This window comes from Herpailurus yagouaroundi, unplaced genomic scaffold, assembly GCF_014898765.1.
Source record: "Herpailurus yagouaroundi ecotype Mexico unplaced genomic scaffold, PumYag 202, whole genome shotgun sequence".
In the NCBI taxonomy this organism is placed as follows: domain Eukaryota; kingdom Metazoa; phylum Chordata; class Mammalia; order Carnivora; family Felidae; genus Herpailurus; species Herpailurus yagouaroundi.
Genome location: NW_024412433.1, coordinates 7,637,568 through 7,662,211, shown reverse-complemented (window position 1 = coordinate 7,662,211; position 24,644 = coordinate 7,637,568). Strand labels below are relative to the sequence as shown.

Here is a 24,644-nt window from a genome sequence, read left to right as displayed (position 1 = left end):
AGAAAAAAAGGCATTTCTTCTTATCCCTTGTCTTCCAAAAAGAGTTCTATGTTTATAATTCTGGATTCGTATTTGATTTTTTTTTTTTTAACGTTTATTTATTTTTGAGACAGAGAGAGACAGAGCATGAATGGGGGAGGGTCAGAGAGAGAGGGAGACACAGAATCTGAAACAGGCTCCAGGCTCTGAGCGGTCAGCACAGAGCCCGACGCGGGGCTCGAACTCACGGAGTGTGAGATCGTGACCTGAGCCGAAGTCGGCCGCCCAACCAACTGAGCCACCCAGGTGCCCCCTGGATTCGTATTTGAAGAAGCAGAGAGCTGAGGAGACTGTGGAACGTTGACCGCTGGAGAAAGTGACGGCCCAGAATGGTATGATTGCTCTTTGAGTACCACAGCCATGCCGGTGGCCCTCCAGGACTTCGGCAGCTGTCACTCAAACCTGGTCACATTTCCAAGTCCGTTTCCACGCGCAGCAACTCTTAAGACTTGGGAATTCTTTCCTCAATAGTTGTCGGTACATTATAGAGTCGAGTCCGTGTTCCGTGTATCGTGCGATTTTTTTTCTTATATTTCTTACCCAAACCCCCAAGAACTGCCCACCTTGCCTGGTCACTGTGCTTGGGAAGTTTCTGGGTGTATGAAAAAAGAGTTGAGCCTTAGGATTGGCTGATGGAGAGGACTGGCAAGAGCGCAGCCTCACAGAGACGTCTTTCTCTGCGTGTCCCAGCTTAGAGAGATCTCAAAAGCCTTTCTAATTGAAGGCTCCATTTCATCCTACCCTTTGTGATAAGCATCACTAATGCTTCTCAGCGGGCATTACGAAGAGTTGCTGCCCTGGGCCTAGGATTAAGTTAGCAGCGTTTGGGGCAAGCGGATAGTCTGTTGTGCCCGAGCTTGAGGGACCTTCCGGAGCTCTCATGCTCCCCCTCCCCAACCTGGGCTCAGGCAGCATGAGTAGACCTGTCTGTTCACAAATGCTGATGGGCAGACCGTAGTCGGAGTGGCCGCCAAAACAGACTGCAAAGCCAGTAGAAGAGGCACCAGAGGCACAGGAGATGACAGAATATCTCTTTCCTTTCGTTCAGTGAAATTCTTTGTGGGGGTGTGAACACACCCCAGTTCTCACTCACCAGTGGCTGCCTGGTTGTCAAATCCAAGGATGCTTTTCAGTTCTTGCTTCCTAGACTTCTGTTCTGCATTTGGCCCTTTGAAGCTCACCTCCTGGTTCTCTGCTCCCCTTTGTACATCTCCGTTAGTGTCCTGCTGGTTGCTTTGCGGAAGCCTCTTCCTCTCCTGTCCCCTACAGGGTTCACATTCCCTAGGATGTACCTCACCCTCTGTTTTTTCTCTGTCCACACTCCCTTCCTGAATGAATGCTCTACTCTTATGATTCTAACTATTGACTGGTTGCTGATGATGCCAAAATCCGTCTCTCTGGCCCTGCCCTCCTTCCCAAGCTCTAGACAGGCTTCTCCACCTGCCTCTCCACCTGCCTTCTTGAACTTTTCACCTGGATGTCCCGTGGTCACATCTGCCAGTGTGCCTCATTTCTTCTGCAGGACCCAGTGATCAGTACCCACGGCATGCTGCGCGGGCTGGCTAACGCTCCCTCCTTCCTCTGTGCCCCACCCCTTCCAGGGCCCTCGTGTGTTTCAGGAGTATTCCTAATTACTCCCAAACCTGACTGTGCCGGGTTTGTGTGTGTTGCTGTAATTATGCAGTCTAACTGACCAAATAAGAGCATAAAAAAAAGCTTTTGTTTCTGAGAACTAAAATTGTTTGAAAAGATTCAATGAGGATAAATCTTTAAAAACTCTGCTGTTTGGGTATGACAACTATAAAAGAGTAGGGGGTTGGGGCCCCTGGGTGACTCAGTCGGTTAAGTGTCCGACTTCAGCTCTGGTCGTGATCTCGCGGTTCGTGAGTTCAAGCCCCATGTCAAGCTCTGTGCTGACAGCTCAGAGCCTGGAGCCTGCTTCCGATTCTGTGTCTCCCTCTCTCGCTGTCCCTCCCCTGCTCACGCTCTCTCTCTCTCTCTCAAAAATAAAAACGTTAAAAAAAATTTTATAAAAGAATAGGGGGAAAAATCATAAAATTCAGGAAGAATTCTGTACTCAGATGGCTTTACAGAAGTCTAAGTTCTCCCTCTCTTTTAAAGAAACAAAAACTATAAATTATAGACGATGAATTATGAGTGTAATTTATTCAGAAAAAATACATAGATATCTAATCGGCATCCTCTTTTAAAGGGCTCTGTAGGGGCGCCTGGGTGGCTCGGTCGGTTGAGCGTCCGACTTCAGCTCAGGTCACGATCTCGCGGTCCGTGAGTTCGAGCCCCGCGTCGGGCTCTGGGCTGATGGCTCGGAGCCTGGAGCCTGCTTCTGATTCTGTGTCTCCCTCTCTCTCTGCCCCTCCCCTATTCATGCTCTGTCTCTCTCTCTCTGTCTCAAAAATAAATAAACGTTAAAAAAAATTTTTTTTTAATTAAAAAATAAAGGGCTCTGTATTTTTAAAAAACGAGTGAATGCATATCTATATAAATTAAGTTAAAACAAGGGGGCGCCTGGCCGGCTCAGTTGCTAGAGCGTGCAACTCTTGATCACAGAGTCCTGAGTTCAAGCCCCCTGTTGGGCATGGAGCCTATTTAAAAATACCTTTTTTAGTTAAAAACAAGAATAAATTCAGTTGGAATAAGTGTTTAGTTATACATAGATAGATAGATAGATAGATAGATAGATAGATAATCTTCTGTATGATTCCCATCTTTAGCCAGCTCCTAGAATAACTTCCCAACTACTGCCTCAAGCACATCAAATGAGAGGGTTTCTGTTACAACATTTTAGAGATCTTACCCTATCAGATTGTTACAAAGTTTGATTGGATTAAGTATATGAAATACTCTATAACTATGAAAATATAAAGGATCAGTTAGGCGATCTCAGCTCACATTGGGATCCTAGGGGTGTGGTAGTCAAGGTAGAAGAATGATCACAGATTACTGATTGATACTGACTGATCTGTTGGCATATCTTAGAATCAGAATTTTATTGCTGAAAATAACCTTAGACATCTGCATCTCATTGGCCCTCACAGTTTGTAAATTAGAAAGCTGATGCCCCCTCAAAGGTTATATGCAAGTTGCTTATATGCAAGCTGACACGTCTTTGTTCCGTTTTCCTCCACTTAAACCATGCTGACTTAAGAGAGAAAAGCTTTCCTTCAAAGTAAGAAAAGAAAAAAAAAAACCCTCAAAAGTCCTAATTAGGTTCCAGTTAATTAAGGTTTGAAAATAATGGATGTACATCCTTGGAGTTGATTCCTTGGTTCCCCAGAAAACAAGTTGTGTGGACCACAGCTTTAGAAGGAGGAGCACATCAATCTCCCTCAGCAAGGGACACTGGCGAGATCCTTTATAAATCAGCTAAATGGCCCTATTCAGAAGTCACCGCATTTGTTCTCCGGTGCCTGCTGCCTGCATTTGCCCTCGCGAAAACCCATTTTTCCTCAGTGCTTTTGGCGTGGCCTGCTGCTTGGAGTTTCTCTCTGATGCTTTGCTTGCCTCGTTTTACCATGTCCACATTTTTGGTGGCAGTCCTAAAAAAATACGCCCTTTTGCACCAGCCTCAATGAGAGAGGCTCTGCGAGCGGGTCTGCCGTCGTGTCACACAGAATGCCCTCGAATGCAGAATAAATCTGCTAAAGCAGAAGTTACACCTTTGTAAGAAATCAGTTCATCGTGATGACCTTCCGAACAAGTGAGGTGGAGGGTACTCGGGTAGCGCCTGTTTGTCCGTCAGGGACAGACTGGTTCGGAGGCTGTGAGAGCCACAGCAGCGCAGGACTGCTTGAGCACTGGGTGCCTGCAGTCAGCCGCTCGGGCCGGAGCTGCCTCACCCACACCTGAGACAGTCTGGGCTGGCGCCAGCTCCCAGAGAACCACCCGCTAAAGTCTTGTCTGCTTCCCCGAGTATGCTGTCAAATGTTAGCAAGCTCTGTACGTGCTGTGGTGTGCAACAGATTGGGAAGCACTGCCTTAGAGGTCGGATTACTTGCCTCAAATGTCTCTTTTACCTAGAGCTCGAACCTGGTTCTAAAGAGGTTCTAGCTCAGTGAAGTGACATTCCTGTGTTTTCACTGCCCCAAAAGCAAATGCAGGTGCCAGATGCATTTTTTTTTTTTGCTTTTTGGTTGGAGGAGTTGAAGAGTATCCCTTCCAGGTGGTTTCTTCCCATCTTCATGCTTTCTGTGGTCATGTTCATTCTAGACTTTAACACCGATTCTCGTTTTATTTATGATCACATACGTCACTCCTCTGTTTCTTAAAAGGGGGCCCCAGTGTTTTTGTGTTTATCAGAAAAGTAACCGTTATGGTTGGTCATCATATGCAAACCTTGAATTTTGAGGAAGGGGAACCGTGAGAAGCTCTCCCTCCTTGTTCTGGTTTTTGCTCTGTGACTCGGGCCTGTCCGACAGGCCTCGAGAGTGTGCAGAGCTCTGGTACTTCTGTTTGTGCCGACACGAAGCGTGCTCCCAGCCAGCCTCCTCGCCAGAGAGGCAGATGACTCTGCCCATGACGTGACAAGGCTTCGGGCTCCTTTTCGAGTCTGTGCCTTAGCGTTGGCCTTAAAGAAAGGATAGCAAGGGAGGGTAGCAGAGTGGTAAATAGAACTGTCAAAAACGTCTTGGGGAGTATTGATCATTTTCAGGAAACTATACCAACACTTTTCTGGGGCTTTCCCTCCAGCCTAACATTCCTCAGGCAGGACGTGGCACTTCAGAGAGAGCCCACTCTGTGCCGGCTTCTTTGAGAAACCAGCAGGATGGCCTGCAAGAAACTGGGCCACCTCCAGCAGGTGGACAGGGATGTGAATGGCTCCTAGTGAGCCATTGACTTTCTGAATTTAGAGAAAGTTGTGGTGAAGAAAAGCTTATATTTCCATCTTAGGCGATTCCTCCAGCCCAAAGGAGCCTTTACTAAGTTCTCAGCTACATCTTATAGGACTCCCTCCTGGCATGATTTTGAAGCCCAAACATCAGGCAGTATCTTTGAGTGGACTTGATTATAAAGATAAACTTGTTGGTAAAATAAGTTTTGAATACTGTGGGACCCAAGCTGCTGTGGCATGCTATTCTGGATGTCCTTGGCCTAGCCCAGCCATTAAGTTGGGGGTCGGCAGACTTTCTGTAAAGGGCCAAATAGTCACTATTTTAGGCTTTGTGGACTGTTGCAGTGTGAGAGGAGCCGCAGACAGACACGTGAGTGGGGCCGTGTGCCGATAAAACTTTAAGGACGCTGGAATTTGAATGTCACAGAATTTTCACGTCACAAAATAGTATCCTTCCTTTGATGATTTTCCAATCATTTAAAAATGTAAAAACCCCATTTAGTTCATGAGCCGTTCGAGAGCAGGTAGAAGGCTGGGTTTGGCCCGTGGTCCGCAGCTTGCTGACCCCTGCTTACGTGAAACTCAGCTCCGCCAACCCATGCAGCGCATCCTCGCCGCACAGGGAATCTGGGCTGGGTAATGGAGAACGTTGTGCTAAGTTAGCTCTCGGGGTGGTTTCATGCAATTAAGGAAATTGTTCCTTTGATTAGTACCATGTGTAGCAGGTCCAATTGGAGGGCAGAAGTGGAGGAATGAATCAGTTTAGCACCAGTTCCCTTACCCTAGTTACAGTCAGGTAGCTTTAATTAGCCAGAAGCAAAAAGAGCAGTGGCTCTCACTTGCCACCTCTGCGTGCTTGCAACCTCTTCCCAGCGGGGGTCTCGTCCCCAGCCCACCTGCAGTGGTGCTGGCCCCTCCCTCTCATAGGGCGGGACTGCTCATGGCAAAACAGGGCTCTCCGGAGGGCTCTCCGGAAGCTGTGTGGCATGTCTGCCCCACCCCACCCCTGTTGCTGTATGTAGCAATACGTTTTGTTGAATCATACGTTTACAGTTATAGAGAGAATGTCTCTGTTCCTCCTCTCCAATACAGTTGTTTGCAAGAAATGAACATTCCAGCTCTCTACTGTTTAATTTTTGGGCAGTGTGATATTTGGTGCGAGGTGAAAAGGACGGGATATTCATCCTATCTGGCTCTTCCTTGGTCTTATTTACATCATCACTGAAACACAAGGGTAGGCTGTTGATCAGACGGTAGGACATGTTTGTAGATTGGTCTCTGTTGTCTTAGTCATAGAGTTCTTCCCTCGGCATGTGTTCCAAAAGCATTTATTGGGTACCTTGAATGTGTTAGTTGCTGGAGATGAAGGAATAAGGAATGAAGGAATGAGACACAAGTCCAGGTTCTTTTTTTTTTTTTTTTAATTTTTTTTTTCAACGTTTATTTATTTTTGGGACAGGGAGAGACAGAGCATGAACGGGGGAGGGTCAGAGAGAGAGGGAGACAGAGAATCGGAAACAGGCTCCAGGCTCTGAGCCATCAGCCCAGAGCCCGACGCGGGGCTCGAACTCACGGACCGCGAGATCGTGACCTGGCTGAAGTCGGATGCTTAACCGACTGCGCCACCCAGGCGCCCCAACAAGTCCAGGTTCTTAAGTTTACAGTGAGCTGAAGGAGCCAGCAGACCACCCAGAAAATTAAGAGTATGGTGAGACTACGTTGGAGAGGACCAGCACAGTCTCAGGGGATCAGGGAAGATTTGCCAGTGGAGACAGTGTGTACTCTAGGATTTTCAAAAGGTCGAGGGGCTAGCCAGGCCCCGAAGGCAAGAGAAGGCGGTCCAAGCAAACTGCTAGTGCAGGCATGCAAGGGGCAAGAGATGGCACATTTGGGCAATGGCACATTGTTCCAGGGTACATGGTGCTGGTGCAGAGGGGGGAGAGTAGCTAGGAGAGGAGGCAGAGGCTAGGCCTTGAAGACTGCAGGAGTGAGCTGGGGGAGCCATGGAAGATTTTAACCATGGAAGTGATGTGATCAGGACTATGTTTTGGAAAGAGCTGATGGCTGTGGGATGGAGAGTAGACCAGAAAAGAACAAAACAGAGAAAGCTCATAATCCATCAGAGAAATGACAAGGGCCTGACCTGAGAGAGAGGCCTAGGGGCAAGAGAAAATCACAGATCCAAGAGAGGAAGGAACATGGAGGCTTGACAAATGGACGATCTTGATTAGATGTGAGGGAGAATGGAGGAATCGGGTCTCTGGTTTGGGCACGTAGGTTATACAGTACAGTAGGTTGTATTGACCCGGGCACACCTGGATGGAAGAGTTGAAAAGCAAGATAATTACTTCTGTTTAGGATCTGTTGACCTAGGGTCTGTTGAAGGGTCCACTGGAGAGGGACAGGTAGAAATGTAAAGTGAGCATGTGGGCGTAGGGGTTCAGGGGTCAGCCGGGAAGGTTGGCCTAGAGGTAACCATTTGCTAGCCAGGAGCATCTAAACGGTCCGTAAGCTGTTTAGGAATGAGCTCTAGTGCGGAGGACTCTGGAATGAGGAGCCATGCAGCACTAGACAGGCAGGAGGGTGAGAAACACTTCCTTGTGCCCAGTTCTTAGGTAGTCTTCTCTGATCCCCTCTTTTCCCTAGAAAAGGAGGCTTTATAGCAGATTACAAAAGCATAAGTAAATTCCTTTGTCTATAAAAAAGTAAGTATATTCTCATGTTATAAAATTTAGAAAATATAACAGTGTGAAGAAATCAAAACTACCTATAAATCTATCACCCAGAAAGAGCCACTGCTAATATTTTGTCATATTATAGTTCCTTATGAATATCCTCCTTAACACTTCATGGCAAGAGGGAGGAGTGGTTAGCATAACATACATATAATTTTTATGTCATGCTTTTTAATATTATAGAATGAGTTTTTCTCATGCAATTCAAAATTCTTCTAAACCATTTTAGTGCCTATGTAATATTTCAACATATTAAATGCTCTGGAACACTTAACCATGCCTCAACTGTGGATATTTAGATTACAGTTTTACTATACAATAAATAATAATGCCATGAGCTACCTTGTGTTCATAAGTCTTTGCTCTGATCTCTGATTATTTCCTTAGGACAGTCCTAGAACTATGCTGATAGAGTCACAGGTACAGACATGTTTGAGACTCTTCAGGGGCGCCTGGGTGGCTCAATCGGTTAAGCATCTGACTCCGGATTTCAGCTCAGGTCATGACCTCGCGCCGTTCATGAGATTGATTCTCTCTCTCTCTCATGTGATTCTCTCTCCCCCTCTCTCTCTGCCCCTCCCCTGCTCGCTCGCTCTCCCTCTCTCTCAAAGTAAACAAACTTAAATAAAATAGAAAGAATCTTCAAACATTGCCACAGACCCTTCCAGAAAGGTTGTACCAACTTCTCCTCCTGCCAGTAGCCTATGAATACTGGCACCTGTTGTGGAACTGTCAGGAGTTCTCTGTCTACGAGGGGTGTATCTGTCTGTCTATCTCTGCCTCTCTTTCCCTCTCTCTCAAAGTTGTGTCTAGGTCTCCTGAAATATCCCGGTGGCTGTGATCTTGGGTTATTCCTTCATCTTTCCTGTTTTGTTGATTTTATTTTCATGAGGTCTTGCCTATATAGACTCTTCCTACGTGCATTAACCATTATAGAAAATACTCCTAAGAGTCCTAAAATCCAAAATGACCGAGAGAGGTGGTTGAAAGCATCTTGTTAACCCCTTGCTGAAGCCGCGACTGGAGAGCAGCCCCTCACCCCAACCAGGTCCATCTTTCTTCTCATTAGAATCAGTAAAGAAACCCATCCTCTTTGAAATGGTTCTGAGAATTATCGTTGCATGTTTAGATCCTCAGAGAATATTTGTAACTTCACTAGCTTTATTTGTGACTCTTACCTCCTGTGTATAATAGCTTTGAGTTGGCCTGAAGTGAATAATTATAAGGAAATCCAATTGAATTAAGACTACAGGGCAGAATGGCTCTATGTAATCTTTGCCACCATAAGAATTGCTACACTTCTCTCAACTCTTGGTTTCGGCTCAGGTCATGATCTCGAGGTTTATGAGTTCAAGCCCTACATCAGGCTCCACGCTGACAGCTGGGAACCTGCTTGGGATTCGCTGCCTCTCCTCTCTCTCTGCCCCCCCCCCCCCCCGCTTGCATACTCACTCTCTCTGTCTCTCTCTCTCTGTCTCTCTCTGTCTCTGTCTCTCTCTCTCTCAAAATAAATAAGTTTAAAAAAATTGCTATTGCTTCTTTTTAGGGTAGACATAAACAATACAGGAAGGTTTCTACTGGAAGGTCAGGCTTCTGTTTAAATGTTGACAGATGCACATTATTTCAGCCATGGAGACAGTTCTAGAATTAGCAAGGCTTAAAGAACATCGGCCTGTCAGTTTTTCCCCTGTTTTTCCCAGTTACCGCTTTCATACTAACTCTATTAGTGAAATTTTCATTTAAATGTATCTAACTCATTTATAAATAAGTCTATAGCTAAGAATCTGTGCTCCTTTGAGCGAATCAGCACCCAGGTCATCTGCATGGCCTCTGTGGAGGGGAGGAGAGCCACAGGGCAAAATGGGCTGCAGCCTCAGGCCTCGGGGAGACCTGGGAATACAGGGAGTCCTGTGAGAGAAGGGGAGGGGTGAATCAGATGGCACTCTAATTCCACACAGAGTCTGGGAAAACAGTCCGTACTTATGCATCCCAACAAGACACAGACCCGAAGACTTGACCTAGTTGTGTAGACGTAACACTAATTACAGCCACTGTGGGAGCTGAACACTATCTGTGGCTTGTTAACATACACATAAAAACTCACACATATCATTAAGTGTCAGAGTGACTGTGCCGAGCAGCTTGTTATTACAACCCCAAACTCTTCATGTGCTCACCCTTCCTTTAGGCATGTCACATAGTCATTTACTCATAATTTTCAAAAATTAGAAGGAATATGGGTAGTATTATTCTGGAAGCTATTAAAAATACAGACTCAGACATGATCTCGGACCCTCACCAGGCAGATATTTCTTAAGTTCCTGTTGTGTTACAAGTACCACTCACAGCTCTATAAAGGAGCCTTAGACAGTGGAAGACGAACTTCCTACCTTCAGGTTGCACAGTGAACTTGAGAACTCTGTGTACTTACAAGAAACCCCAATAAGATAAAAGCAAGGGCATAGTCCGCTGTCACGGGGCAGAAGGAATAGGTTATTAGGTAGGGTGGGATTCGTAAAAGAAGGCTAGCTTGGGAAGGGAAGCCCCGACTCACTTGGTGGTGAAGGGCGGGGAAGGGCATAGCTGGCGAGGAGATGCTGAACGGCATGGAATGCCCACCCTGTTAAGACTTCATGGGATACACCCCATCGCGCTGCTCTCTCCTCTGCGTTCTTTCCGAACCCACTGAGAAATAGACACACAAGTCAGACTGAGGTCAAAATAATCCAGTACTGATAAAGTTTGCACGAGAGAAGGCAGCTTGAGCAGGTTCAAGCATTTGCAATAACCCAGAAACTAATGTTATGAAAAGAAACTCTGGTTGGAGTGATTAGAGGGAGCAGAAGGTAGCCAGAGACAGAAATGTGCTCCCTACCAGACCGGGTACCCCAGGGATGGTCCTAAGTGTGACCTTCACTACTCTCCAGTGCCCCTAGGACGTTCCCGGGCAGTGGCCGCTGCTATGGCCAGAACAGACCCTCAGCAGAACTCTGAGGACTGTGTTTTATGATTTTACCAAGTGAACTTGGCTCTTACCCTACTTCTAGAAGCTTTTCACTTGCCTGCTTCTTTCTGCTTGCCTCTGTCCAGGCTCATTTCTTCAAGAAGGGAAAAGCACACCCTACCCCCCTTAAACCTGTCTTAGTTTCGGGGAACCTGAAGACTGAACCTCCAATCCCGCTGCACTGGCCAGCCCATCCTTCCCTCCCACTTAGGGCTCCCCTAGCACTTTGTTTATAACTGTCACCTGTCTTGATCACATTGTCACACTGCTTTGTCATTTTCCATTTTCTTCCCTGTCTCCTTCTCTGAGACAGTGACTTCCTTAAGGATGGCGCCTTGTTCATCGTTGGATCTCCACCCCCTGCACAGTGCTTGTTTGTAACCAGGTGTTTCAAGGTCTCGAAGCATCTCTGTACTTACTGGTCTTTTTAAAAGATGATAGTGGTTGTGATCTTGGAGAGGGACTGTAGCTCTAGAAGAAAGCCGCGCTTATGTAAGAGAATTAAATGCACATTATAAATCAGAGGTTTCCTCCCCTTTTGCATAAAAGGGTTGGGTGTTTGATTCCTTGCCAAGGCATCCAGGATTTAGAAGAGGGTGTAATGAGGACTTTCTCAAGGTGGAGCTGCCTGGACAGGTGTGAAGAGGCAGGAAGCTTCAGCACCCCAGGGGGCTGGCAGTGCTTCTGAGGCATCCTGAGCACTTCCGTGTTCACCTCTGTGTCCCCAGACCAAGCTGTGCCCCTCAGGGAGCCTGGCAGAAGAGGCTCTCCAGGAGAAGGCAGAGACCCCCAGTGCGCTACCCTGCGAACAGAGATGTTCAGGCTTGTCGGAGAACTGGCTTGCCAGCATGGAATGGTGGGCAGGGCACCAGACCCCCCCACCTGCCTTTCGCAAGTTTCCATCTGGAGTGGGCTGATGTCAGCTGCTGTCCCCCACCCGCATGACAAGATGGGAATGGTTTGTATACCATGATGAGATCCCCAGTCTGTGCTTCCTCTGTGAGTTCCGATCAGAGCCTGGTTTTGCTGTTGATGGAAATGATTTGCACCAGACAGAGGTTCTGTGTTAGTTGCTGCTGGGCTGTCTGAGAAGAGTAGATACCTCACGTCACAGTTCAAATTGAGAGTGTTCCCAGATGACTCAGACTTAAGTCCCTAGCGTTTCCAGGGGGCAGAGAAGGGAGGCAAGGGGCTCTCACTCTGACAAGATGATGTATAAGAAACTTCTGGGGGTTGAGCAGGGGAGTGGCCAGCACCCCTTGTTCCTCTCTGAGATGCAAGCCTTTCAGGTTCCAGGCCTCTCTGTCTTTTGGGTAATTGTATTCATGATTAGGAAGGGCTTGGACTCTCCCTTTTCTGTTCACAGGGCATTCTGCACGTCCTCACCCTGCCCCCCGTCACACCCCACGTCACTCGAATGTGAGCCAAACGGCTACATAAGAGATGTGGAACCCTTTGACGTTAGTAAAACCTGCACTGGGGAAAGGGAACCCTGGCAGCTGATCCTGGGATTTTACCATGACCGTGTTCCGGGGCTGCCCCAATTGATTTTGGTTTCCATGGTTCAGTGAGCCAGGGGGCTCTGCTCCTTTTTGCTATCCTAAACTCCGCTGCCGGATTGAGTTCCCCCAAGGCTGCTTACACCTGTCACTCAAGGACCTACAGTCTCCTGAAGCAGATTTCATGGACCAGTCCTGTTTCCATAAATAATCCAGGACAAGATAGAAGATTGCTAGGTTTGAATTTTGCCAAACAAGGATATTGTCTTAAAAAGCTCGTTACCATCTGGGGCGCCTGGGTGGCTCAGCTGGTTAGGCAGCCAGCTCTTTATTTCAGCTCAGGTCACGATCTCACGGTTCGTGAGTTCGAGCCCCACATTGGGCTCTGTGCTCACCGTGCGGAACCTGCCTTGGATCCTCTGTCTCCCTCTTTCTGGCCATCCCTCTCTCTCTCTTTCAAAAATAAATAAATGTTAAAAAAAAAAATTTAAATAAGCTAGTTACCATCTATTGTCATAATTTTATAAATGAAAACGTTTTAGCACCGAAATGAAGGAAAGGCATGTTTTACAATATGAAGCAGTCCTTTACATTGACTTGGTTGAGCTTTGTGGAAAACCTTTCTTTTTGTTAACCGCAGACCAGCCTTTGAGGACAACTGGGTTGCACCATCAGCTCCAATGCCTCCTGGCTTTGGAGACCATCTGTGACGGCCTGTGTTTGGTGGGCCCTGAGTCCCACCAACCTGCCTTCCTGACTCAGCCGTCCTGCTTTCACACAGCCTGGGCCTCCACCTGTCACCCCCATCCCACACACCTCCCTTCCTCCAGAAGCCTCTCCAAACCGACTGCCTCCTCCACCCACGTCTTCTCGAGGCACCTGATGCAGTGCTGCTGGGTTTTGCATTCATTTTGTCTTGTAGTTTTACTTCTTTATTCCCCTCCTCTCCCTCCCTGTCTGCATTCTTGAGTATCAGCTGTGTAGAAGGCAGACGCGTGGCTGCAAATTCTCACCCATACATCTGCGGTGTCGGCACAGAACAGGCGTGCTAAAAGCAGTTCAGAGCCCTCTGAACGTCACCTGAGGTCAGCGGGTGTCCATTCCATGTGAAGGCTAGAACTTGAATATATAGTCCCGTTATTCCTCAAGAAATTCCCGCATTTTAAAAGAATAGTACTACTATAACAGTTTATTTTGTAACACTTCTTCCATTCCCATTTTAAATGGGCTGTGGCAGATAGTTTTATTTGTATGTATGTATGTATTTATTTATTTTGAGAGAGAGAGAGAGAGAGTGCACATGTGCCAGCACAAGAGGGGGAGCAGCAGAGGGAGAGACAGGATCCCAGGCAGGCTCCACGTTCAGCACGACTGTGAGATCGTGACCTGAGCCGAAATCGAGTCAAACGCTTAACCAACTGAGCCACCCAGGTGCCCCGACATTTTTAAACTAAAGAGAATTTAAGAGCTTTAAAAGTATTTTGTAACTTTATCTCTTTTGACTTATCTTTTTAATTTCCCACACATTCTTTTCATATCTACCAGGTACAAGTACCGTGCTAGGTACTGGGGACAAAGAGACGAGAGCATGGTCCCAGCTCTCCATATCCCAGCCTTCAGAGTAGCTGACCGTCTCGTGGAAGAAATAGGGACACAAATAGAACAGAGGGTGCAAAGGAAAAAGCCTGGAAAAACCCAACAGGCCGTGTTGGGTTTGTGTGGAGATGGCTGCTTAGGTGTTTTATATGAGAACATTAGTTATGGTTTGAGGGGGCCACTTTAAAAGTCGATTAGAAACAAGGTCAATCCGTTTTAAAAAGTTGTCTCCTGTACAAAATAGAAATTAGCAATTTGCTCCAAGAAAAACGCTGGAAATGCTGAAAATAAATTACAGTTATTGAACTGCCCCTTGAATGGTGACCTCCTGGGATAAAGGAAATCTGCCAGAGTGGAAGGAAGGAAGTGCAGACCCAAGGGCAACACCCAGGGAGGGAATCCCAGCAGGTTTCGTATCTGCTTGTCAGCATTGAATTGGCAAGCTCCTAAACACGAAAATTTGCTAATGAGTAACAGTCTGCGGGGTTTGAAGTACACTTGAACAGGGAGCCATTAGGAGCTCTGAGAATGCAGGCTTGGCCTTGGGGCAGTTTGAAACTGATTTGCTACAATCAGTTTCCTTCCGTAAATAACAAGGAGCTCTCCCCTTCCCGTCTGGCCCTCCTCCCCAGCCAAGTACCGGGACCAAGCTGGAAGTCTTGCCTGCCTCCCTGACTGGCCTTCGGGGACACACTTCTGAGCTCAGAGTGGGAGCAGAGGTCCTGAGCTTCTCCCCTTCCTCCACCTGCCTGGCCGTCCAGCTTCCTGGCCTGGATTCCTGACTCCTTGTTGCCGAAGACTTCTTGGTTCCTATGGAGATCTGTCCCGTTTGCCCGGAGGCCTAGCTCTGAACTCCTTGTTGGTGCACACTTCCGCTCTCTGGTCGCCACCACCTACAAGTCAGTGAGGAGTTACAGAACAGAGCCTGTACCAGACCGCCTAGGTTCTGACCCTGACTCTTGCACTTAGCTGCGTGACTTTGTTTTCTGTACCTCAGCCTCCTAAGATAATAATGAGTAAAATAAGATTACATATCCCTGAGATAATCATACAATGGAGACAATGTGGGGCACCTGGCTGGCTCAGTTGGTAAAGCACGTGAGTCTTGATCTCGGGGTTGTAAGATCGAGCCCCACTTTGGGTGTAGAGATTACTTAAAAGATACAGAGATAATGTTCCTGAGACAACCATCAGTAAAATGGAGATCATAATAGTACCTGTGCCATCAGGGTATCGCTAGGTTAGTGACTTGTACCCATAAAACGCTTGCAACGGTGCCTGAGGCATTACTCCAAATGGCTGTTAGCTGTGTGGCCAGATGCTGAGAAGGACCCAGTTCTGTCCTCACTGAAGAGCCACCTCTAGCAGGCCTGTAGTGGGGCAGTGGGGGTCGCCGAGAGCCATGGCCTGGAATCACTTCCCCTCATCTGATCCTTCACGTGGGTCTGGGCCAAGGGGAAGGATTTGAAATGGAGGTGCCGGGCTGAGCCTGGGTCCTCTCGACGCCTCCACGGGGAAGCAGGGACTGGTCCAGGTGGGCTGGGGGTGTGGAGGGAATACAGCCGCAGGAGGTCAGACCAGAGCAGGTTTTCAGGCACTCAGGCATTGGTACTGGATTCATGCACAGGGGATACCTTGCAGGGTCTGTGAGCAAGGAAGGGAAGGACATGGAGTGCCCATCAGACTCCAAGTCGCTCAAAAAAGATGCAGAATATTCCACGGTCGGTGCAGGCCTCCCTGATGTTGTCACAGGTAGGCCGCTTTTAGTTTTTGCTGTTGTAAATAAGACTGCAATGACTATTCTGCATAAAATTCAGACACCATTTTGGATTTTTTCTTTAGGGATACATTCTTGGAATGACTGGATTGAAGGGAATTAACTCTTTTTCTATGATACTTTTCTCTTTTTTGATTAACTTTTATTTTACTAGAAAAGTAATACATGTTTATCTTATTGAAATTTAGAAATGAACAAGTAAAGCCAGTATGGGCATCGGTCACCCATCATCTAGTAATAACATTTTTCTGTGCATCATTCTTGAAGCTTTTGATACAAACTGCCAGATTACTTTCCAGAAAGGTTAAACTAATTTAGGCCTTTTCCAGCAGGGAACAGTAGCGCATTGTCACTGCCTCTCACCAAACTGAGAGTTTGTGGGTTTTATTTAATCTTCGATAATATGATCGGTTGAAAATGGTGTTTTATTATTGTTTTGACTTGCATTTGTTTTACGGCTCATGAGCTTGATCAACTCCTGAATACTCTCTGCTATGTCTGTGGAAGGGCCGATTTTATACACAATCACGAGGATCTCCTAACACCTTTAGCACTAGCCCCACCAGCCACGTTTTTAGCCAGAATTACTTTTTTTTCCCCTAGTAAGGTATAATGTACATACAGTAAAATTCCCTCTTTTTTTCTATCACCCCAAAAAATTTCTACTTCCCCCCTTTGTCGTCACACCGTCTCCCCTACCTGTAGCCACTGCTCTGTTTTCTGTCCCTATTGTTCTGCCTTTTCCAGAATGTTATACAGATGGAGTCATACAGTTGGTAGCTTTTTGAGTCTAGCTTCTCTCGCTTAGCATCATGCATGCGAGGTTCACCCATGTGGTTATGGGTACCAGCGGTCATTCCCTTTTGTTAGAGAGTAGTATTCCATGATGTTGTAGGTGGCTCACAGTTTATCTGTTTACCAGCTGAAGGATATTTGGGTTGTTTCCAGCTTGGGGCAGTTACAGAATAATGGTGCCACAAACACCTACGGGCTTTAGTGTGATGGTTAAGTTTTCATTTCACTGTAAATACCTAGAAGGGAGAATTGCTAGGTCATGTGGCAAGTGTATATTTAACTTTATTAAAAAAAAAAAAAAAACCTGCCAAACTATTTCCCAGGGGAACTATACCACTCACCAATAAGGTATGAGAGTTCTAGTTTCTTTACATCCTTACCAGCACTAAATATTGTCAGTTTTTGTTTTGTTTTTAGCCAGGTTAATAGGTGTGTGGCAGTAATTCATGAATGGTTTTAATATGCATTTCTCTCCTAACTAATGATGTTAAAAGTTTTTTTCATGTGCATATCTGCTGTCTGTATGTCTTTTTTGGTGAAGTTGCCTGTTCATATCTTTCACCCGTTTTTTAATTGGGTTATTTGGTTTTTTTATTACAAAGTTTTGGGAGTTCTCATCTTTTGGACATAAATCCTCATTCAGCTATATGATTTACAAATGTTTTATCCAGGTCTTTGGCTTGTCTTTGCATTCTCTTATTTCTTCACGCTCTCTGGCTTGTCTTTCCATACTCTTTCAAAGAGCAGAAGTTGTAAATTTTGATGAAGTCCAACGTATCAGATTTTTCTTTTACGGATTTTGCTTTTGGTGTACTATCTGTGAAATGTTTGATTAAGCCAAGGTTATAAAGAATTTTTTCCTGTTTCTTCTGGAAATTTTATAAGTTTCAGGATTTACATTTAGATTCTCCCTTCTTTTTAAAATACTTATTTCCTGGGCCCGGAAGTTTTTTTGAAAACAGTTCCTGTAATTGAGCACATTTGGGATGGGGTCGTCCTGAGAGCCTTGCCAGGCACATTGCCCTCCAGGAACCATTTGGAAAGGTGTGGGCATCAGAAGCTTCCTCAGGAGTGGCTTTTAAACAGATATGAGGCTTCTCTGGTTTAAGATTTGGCATAAAAGTGAAGATTGTATCTTTTTAAAGGAGGGTACAGATGATAGGAGAAAAACCTCTAAACTTTCTAGATAAATCCTTCTGACTGCTGCACAAAGTCAGGATGGTAATGGTGCCAAGCATAGGACTTTGTCGATTACATGCAAATACCCATGTCAGTGAGTCACCCAATCATGCTTTAATCTCATAACCAAGAGGCTTTTAAAAATTATAGTCAACAAGGCAGCTTGCTAGTTATGACTGCCATTGGAATTGGGTTTTCCTTAGAACAGCTGGAGTATAATTTAGTGGGAAGAAAGCCTAATGTGGGTGAGAGGCCAAGGATTGCTTGCCTGGGAAGGATGTGCAGCTAACATTTGATAGAAATCTGTGAAATGACCTACCTCAGCCAAGCTAAGTAGAGGCCTGCCATCTTTCATCCATGGGAAAATACACTACAGCAAAAGTATTCAGAAAACAACTTTGATTATTGACTTTGTATCAGTCACTGCAAGATAGGTAAGACATGGCCCTGTCTCTAAGAAATGGTTGGTTTCAGAGTGTGCTTTGTACTCAATTACAGAATCTGGGAGAAGATTCCTGTTCTAGTAAAGGAGAGCAGTCAAGAGGCTATTGGAAATGGCTTCTTCAAAGATGTTCCGGGCAGAGGAGTGCAAGGGTTTGGTATGTTCTGGGAGGTTCAGGCCACTGGCGTGGCTGGTCATGGGAAGGGCTCACAATGGCAGTGGGAGATACTATTGAAGATGTAACCAGGGCCAAGGTTGGAGGACCTTTTTTCCTCTGCCCTGAAATACGAGTGCTTTCTTGAATTCATCATGGTATCATTGAAGCGTTTCACGTATGGGAGTGATGGGATGGGATTTTCTTTTTAGAAAGATCTCTCTGGCAGCTCTGTAGAGAACGAATTGGAAGGTGTCAAGATGGACATCGATCAGTCCAGTTAGATGGCTGCAGCAGGAATCCACATGAGACCCTCTGGGGCCCTAACCTGAGGTCACACGGCTGACAGATGAAAAAGATATTGAAGAGGTGGAATCAGACCCAAAAAAGGAAGAGGGTACGTCTAGATATGCCTGGGTTTCTGACTGGGAAGCCAGGTGGTTGTGATGTGTCCCAGGAGAGCCCCCACCACACTGGAAGAAAAAGCAGACATAATTTGGGGACCCCCTGAGCTTGAGGTGCTTTGGGCCATCTAGTTAAAGACACCGCCAAAGCAGCCAGCCAAGCAAGCCTGGTGTGCCTTTACTTCCCCCGCCTCCCCCCCTCCACAGGTTCTTCCTCTGTTGGAGGTAAGTGTTCCTGGAAGCACCAGAAACATGTATGCCTTCCAAAGTACAGTAGGCAAGACTGGAAACACAGTATAAAGGCTGGGTGAGCAAGGCGGGGTGAGCACACGCGGACATTGGGGAGCGACATGCGGCACACCACCCGGAGCTTCTGTCCCCCCACCTAGAGCCTAGACGCCACACTAGGGCTTCCCCTCGGCACGGAGCTGGAAGAAAGCAACCCTCATTAGCTCTTGTCTTCCCTCCCTCCCTCCTCACCTCCTCTCTTCCCAGCTGAGCCCTTCTCATTTGTTTAAAAAAAAAAAAAAAAAAAGGGAATTCACTCCCAGTCCCTTTGAAGCCCAACATGTCAGTGATAGATGAGGCAGTATTCTTTGACTTCAAAGGGGAAAAAGTGAGTGAGTGAATGCAGGCCAGGGGAGTTGAAAAGTCCAAGGGAACAGGAGACACATGGGGTGACCCCCCCCATCAGGAGGAGCGCCCTCGATCCCACCCCTGCTGGTGCCATGCAAAGGCACAGACAATGCCACTTTCAGTAAATCGTGAAGGATCCTGAATACCCGTTTTTGTCCATTTTCAATGGGCCTCGGGCATATTGCTTAAGATATAGCTGGCCATTTGTGCCGGGTTCCCAGCTACTCAAAGGCTCAAAGTCGAGTGCTCTCTCAACTGTATAATGGAGTCTTTGCATATGTGATTTTTGGGGGAGATTTTTTCAGATTTCCACAGCTCGTCAAAGTAAGGGTGACCTTGTGGGTAGTGTGGGCCATTGACCCCCATCACACATCCAGCCTCTGAGTGATGCTGAGCTTTGTGGGGTATCCATGCAGCACCTAATTCAATCACGCATCTGACCCCTGCCTCTCTCTGGCATCCTCCTCCTCTCTGTGCTCAGTGTGCTGCCGGGGGCCTCCGCACAAACCCCGGCTGTCCTCTGGAGGCCTTCTGTGCTAAACACAGAGCTCTTGGCCATCTGTCCCGCTTTCAGAACTCTCGGCCCCCTGGTGAATCTGGCATGGGGAGTGGCTGCTTGTTCTCAGGAGGGTGTGTGCCTGAAGATGCCTGTTGGAAGCGCCTTTTAAAAGTCCCCAGTTGTTTCCACGGTGGAGTCTTGGGAAGCAAAGGGAAGCATGACCTGGGGTCATTTAAGGGCTGGCGTGGTCACTTCCTTAATCGTCTGTGACCGTTAAGAGCCTGATTTTCTATAAAGAGGCACAGAGGCTTCCTTGGCTTATTATTAATAATAACAAACAGCTAGAATTTATGGAGTGCCTGCCGTTTGCCAAGTGCTTTCACATGTTACCTCATTTAATCCTTAAACCTTCTACCCATTTTGACAGACGAGGAAACTGAGATTTGGGTTAGGTGATTAGTCAAAAGTCACATAGCTAGAAGCAGCAGAGTGAGACTAGGAACTTGCATTATTCTGCTTCTTTTCTCTTGTTGGTTGTCATTTTATGTTCTTCTGCAAATCAAACAGATGGGTCAAGTCATACTCTTAGGATAACTTTTAAGAGCTGTTTTAAGATATTATTATATGATTCCATTTCTATAACCTCCTGGAAATGACAAAATCACAAAGCAGGAGAGCAGAGCATGTGGCCAAGAGTTTGGGATGGTGGGGGATGGGAAGGTGGTGTGGTGGGGGGACAGTTGTGTATCCAGGTGGCAGTAGATACACTGTTTCCGCAAACCGATGTGACCCAGTGACGTGGAACTAGGCGTATGTGTTGTGCCGATATGCAGTGTGATACCGATTCTAGTGATAGAAGCCGGGACCTTTGGTGGAAATCGGGTGAAGAGTACCCGGGACCTCTCTGCACGGTCTTTGCGCTTTCTGTAAATCTGTAATGATCTCAAAACAAAACAAAAAGTGAATTTTTTAATTCACCCGTGAGGTACACCAGCATCGCACCCGGGAAGGGCCAGGTCCCAGCTCGGGGGCTGCTTGCTGTGAGAAAGCAGCACACGTCAAAGAGCTGCCAGTGGCCTAGGAGGGGGCACAGGCTGGAAGAGGGGCCAGGTTTCAGTCTCTGTCAGATGTCTTCTGGGAACATCCTGAACTGAGAGTCCGGGCCCCGGGCTCGCGGCTCCCGGCTGCAGCTGTGTGACCTGGGGCAAGCTTCCCGACTCCCGGGAACCTCCATGCCCCCACTATAAAGTAAAAACAGCAACAGCACTCACCCTCTGAGGTCAAGAGAATCCAGTGAGAGAAACCATTAATGTGCTTAGCACAGAAAAGACTTACCGAGTAAGTTCAGTAAATCCTGACCATTTTCATTACCGTCATCGATATTATCTTATCTGTTCCCAAGTTGTACCCTCCACTTTGTAGTCAGACCAATCTCATTCGTAGTCACAGAACAGTGCATATTTTTTTAAGATTTTTTTTAAGTAATCTCCATACCCAATGTGGGGCTCGAACTCACAATCCCGAGATCGAAAGTCGCATGCTCCGCCGAGTCGCCAGACACCCCCAGAACAGTGCATATTAATTCTCATTTCTCTGGTTGTGGTCATTGACTCCTGTAACAGTTATCTGTTGAGTACCTACTTCGCCGAAGACTGGGAGATAACTAGAGACGCGGTGATGGACGTGACCCATGTGGTCTGTGCTCTGGAAGGGCTAAAGTTCCTGAGTTTTGTCCCACTACCTGGCATTTCTCACCTATGCTTTTCAAACCCTCTCTGTCCTGCCAGACTCACCTCAGGCCTCATCTGCCCCATGTAGGCCACTCTACCAGCTCCCTCTCTGACCTCTGACAGCGTTGGAGTCAGTGTGACTTAGTCATCTCTGCCAGCCTAGACTGTCCTTTTGCCCCTGTGCTTCCATGGTGCCTGGCACAGTGCTGAGCGACACAGGGACCGTGCTTGACAAGTGTTTGCTCACAGATTTGTGAAATGGGTGGCCAGAAGGAACCGCAGAGAATATCTCTTTGGAGGCTTTCATTTTACAGAGGAAGTCATGGAGAGAGGCCCGTGACTTAAATAACAAAAATTGGCTACGTGAGTCCCCAACCCATTTCTTCAATAGCAGAGGCCCTATATTAATCTTAGATTTTGTTGTTGTTGCCTTGTTTTTCTCTCTTTATTCCTGCCCTCCAGCCAACTGGTGTGAGGAGCCCTTGACTCTACTGGTCTTATTACTAACTAGCTCTGTGACTGAGCATGTCAGCCAGAGGGCAGGTGCGTGGAACCGGAAAAACAGAGCCAGCCCGTCTCTCTCTCCCTCGCTCGCTCTCACTCGAGTGGTCCCACCCAGGCATCTTCTTCCTCCAGCCCAGCTTCTCCCCCTGAAACTGGGCAGCCCCATTTGCTCAGCCTCTCACTCTGGCTTCTTGTCTTCAATTCCCCTGGACAGAGGAGGCCCCCACCTTGTTCTTCAGTAATGCCTCTGCCAGCGAGCCTTGGAAGACTGACACTCAGAACACCATTTACTGTCCTGCGTCTGTTAGGATCTAGAGGAGAGAAGTAAATTGTTGGAGCCCCTGGCCTCCAGCTCAGTGCCCCGTCGGTGAGAGAAGAAATAATAGCAAGCGTGGCCCAGGGGGAAACGCACACTTCAGTTAGGTGGGGCTGGGCTCTGTCCCCGGGTCTGCCGTCTGCTGATCTGTATATTGCCTGACTCTGGGCAGGCGGGTTATCTGACGTCTCTGAGCTCTGGTGTCCTCGCCTTTAAAATAGGAGTCGGTAGCACCATACACATGAAGGTCCTGGCACCGTGTCTGGTCACATATGGAAGCTGTATTCCTCCTGCTAATGGCAGGACCCTCTCTCACCTAGAAATCCTTCGGTCAGTAAAGGCTTGGGGGTGGGGGGAACCACAGAGTCATCGCTTGGGATTTCTCTATTGGAGCTTCCAGTCTCGTTGGGACAGTAGGATAGTTAAACACACAGCTAAAGACATGTTCCAACTTGAGAAGAAATGAGAAGAATCGGACCATGATAGAAGCAATTTTCTTGCATCCGGACCGTCAGAAGCCAGCCCTGAGCTGTGCTCTAGCAGGTCGTTGCGGCCTCTTCCTCTCCCGAGCGGAGATTAGCAGACAAGTTGTTGCTGGTGCAGGGGTGCTGGGCAGCCTCCACGCCGAGGCGTATCTGCCAGCCTGGCAGGGCCAGGGAGGGCAGACTGGCCTCCCTCCTTTTCCCTCCTTGGGAAAGCAGCCCAAGGAGCCTGGGCACCAGAGAATAACCGCCAGGGCTGCCGTGTGGTCAGACCCCGTGTCAGCGCGGCACCTGAAGCACCAGGACCATGGGGGCCACGGTGAAGCTTTAAACATCACGTCCTCCTGCTGAGAGGCTCCCCAGAGTCTCCTCTGGTGAGGAAAGTGAACCCTACTGCTGTGGAAATCCCTCAGGTTCAAGAGTGATCACATTTGGAACTGTTGCGGCCCCGTCAGCTTGTTCCAGCGTGCCATCAGTTCATTACAAGATACAACCCCGGGCCTTGTGGCAACAGGAACATTTATTGACTATTTGCCATAGGCAGGTGGTGTTCTGATGTGTTTTTCCTCATTTAATTTTCACAAAAAACCTATGAGGTTGGTACTAGTATCATCCCCATTTTACAGAGGAGGAAACTGAGGTGCAAACAGGTAAAGTAACCCCCTGAGGGAATACAGCTAATGGGAAGAAAAGCCAGGAGTCAAAACCAGACAGCCTGAAGAGCCTGTTCCTTTCCGTTTTGTGTGGCCAACCTCCTGGTGTGGGTGCCTGTTGATCGGCCCACCGGTTCACAAGCACAGTGACCTCCTCCCTGATCCTGTGAAGCCCGTGTCCCAGGCAGGAGGGTCTCGGCAAAAGCACGAACTCTTAGAAGTGCTGGAAAGAGAACTCGTCCAGTCTAGTGGGCAGAAGGTTAGAGCAGAGGACCCCCAAGGTCCCTGCAGACCATGAGAGCCTCTGCCCCTAGTGAGAATATACACAGGCCAGAGGGAAAACCACTGTCTGCTTAATGAAAATGTTCCCCTAAGATTATTACGAAACTTATTTTTGTAACATTTAACATCATGTGTAGTTTCTTAAATGATTTTCAACTATGTGAGATTATCCAAGGATTCTCTGTTACCAAAGCTGATTTTTCAGTTAGCGAGCCAAATAGAAAGTCTGTCCATTTTCCTCCTTACTGGATCCTGGCCCTTCCTGGTACCCTCCACTGACCTCTGTCCTTTTTTTTTTTTTTTTTTTTTTTTTGCATTTCATCTTAGGGACAAACTTCTTTCTGTACTTACTTTTCTTCAAACTTTACAACACCCTCTTTTTACCACGGATAGAATGACATCAATTAGAGATATTGTTTATAATGAAATAGCTGAGACACTAATAATTATCTTGGATGAGAGGAAGAACCTCAGGTAACCACAGGTAGGGAACTCCTAGGTGTCCCTTCCAGATTGTTATGAACAATCCAGTAAGTGTTGTCAAATCAACAGGCGTTTTGTGACTGGTTGGTGGTGATTGTCCATGATTCTTCTCCCAGGGGGTGCTAAGTCCTCGCTGCAGGCTGACTGCAGCTTGCACGAACTGGGAAAAATGGTAGATTGGCTGCCCCAGGACCAGAACGGACCTTAGAATGTTGTCCTAGAATATGGGTGTCCAGATACTTGGCTTTGTCTGGGAGGAAGGAAGCAGAATGAACATGGAATCAAGTCATGAACTTTGACAGTTTCTCTTGGCTGCATAAGACAGCCATAGGCAAGAGAATGTTTTACTGCCACTTGTCTCTCATTAAACCATCTAAAGGGGCACCTGCTTGGCTCAGTTGGTTAGGCATCCGGCTTTGGCTCAGGTCATGATCTCACAGTTCATGAGTTCAAGCCCCGCATCGGGCTGTCTGCCATCAGCACAGGGCCCACTTCAGATCCTCTGTCCCCCTCTCTCTCTGCCCCTCCCCCACCTGCATTTTCTCTCTTTCTCTCTCTCTCTCTCTCTTTGTTTCTCTCTTTCTCT

General features: G+C 47.2%; 1 protein-coding gene and 1 long non-coding RNA gene across 6 annotated transcripts in view; both read left to right on the top strand.

Annotated features, from left to right (window-relative positions):
• DIS3L2 (DIS3 like 3'-5' exoribonuclease 2) overlaps positions 1-24,644 on the top strand; it is a 354,030-nt gene that overhangs the window by 275,537 nt on the left and 53,849 nt on the right. The gene's annotated exons all lie outside the window — the stretch shown is intronic.
• LOC121014430 (uncharacterized) lies at positions 4,669-7,964 on the top strand. Its single transcript, XR_005783211.1, has 2 exons — positions 4,669-6,290; positions 6,537-7,964. It is a non-coding gene; the product is annotated as an uncharacterized LOC121014430 (long non-coding RNA).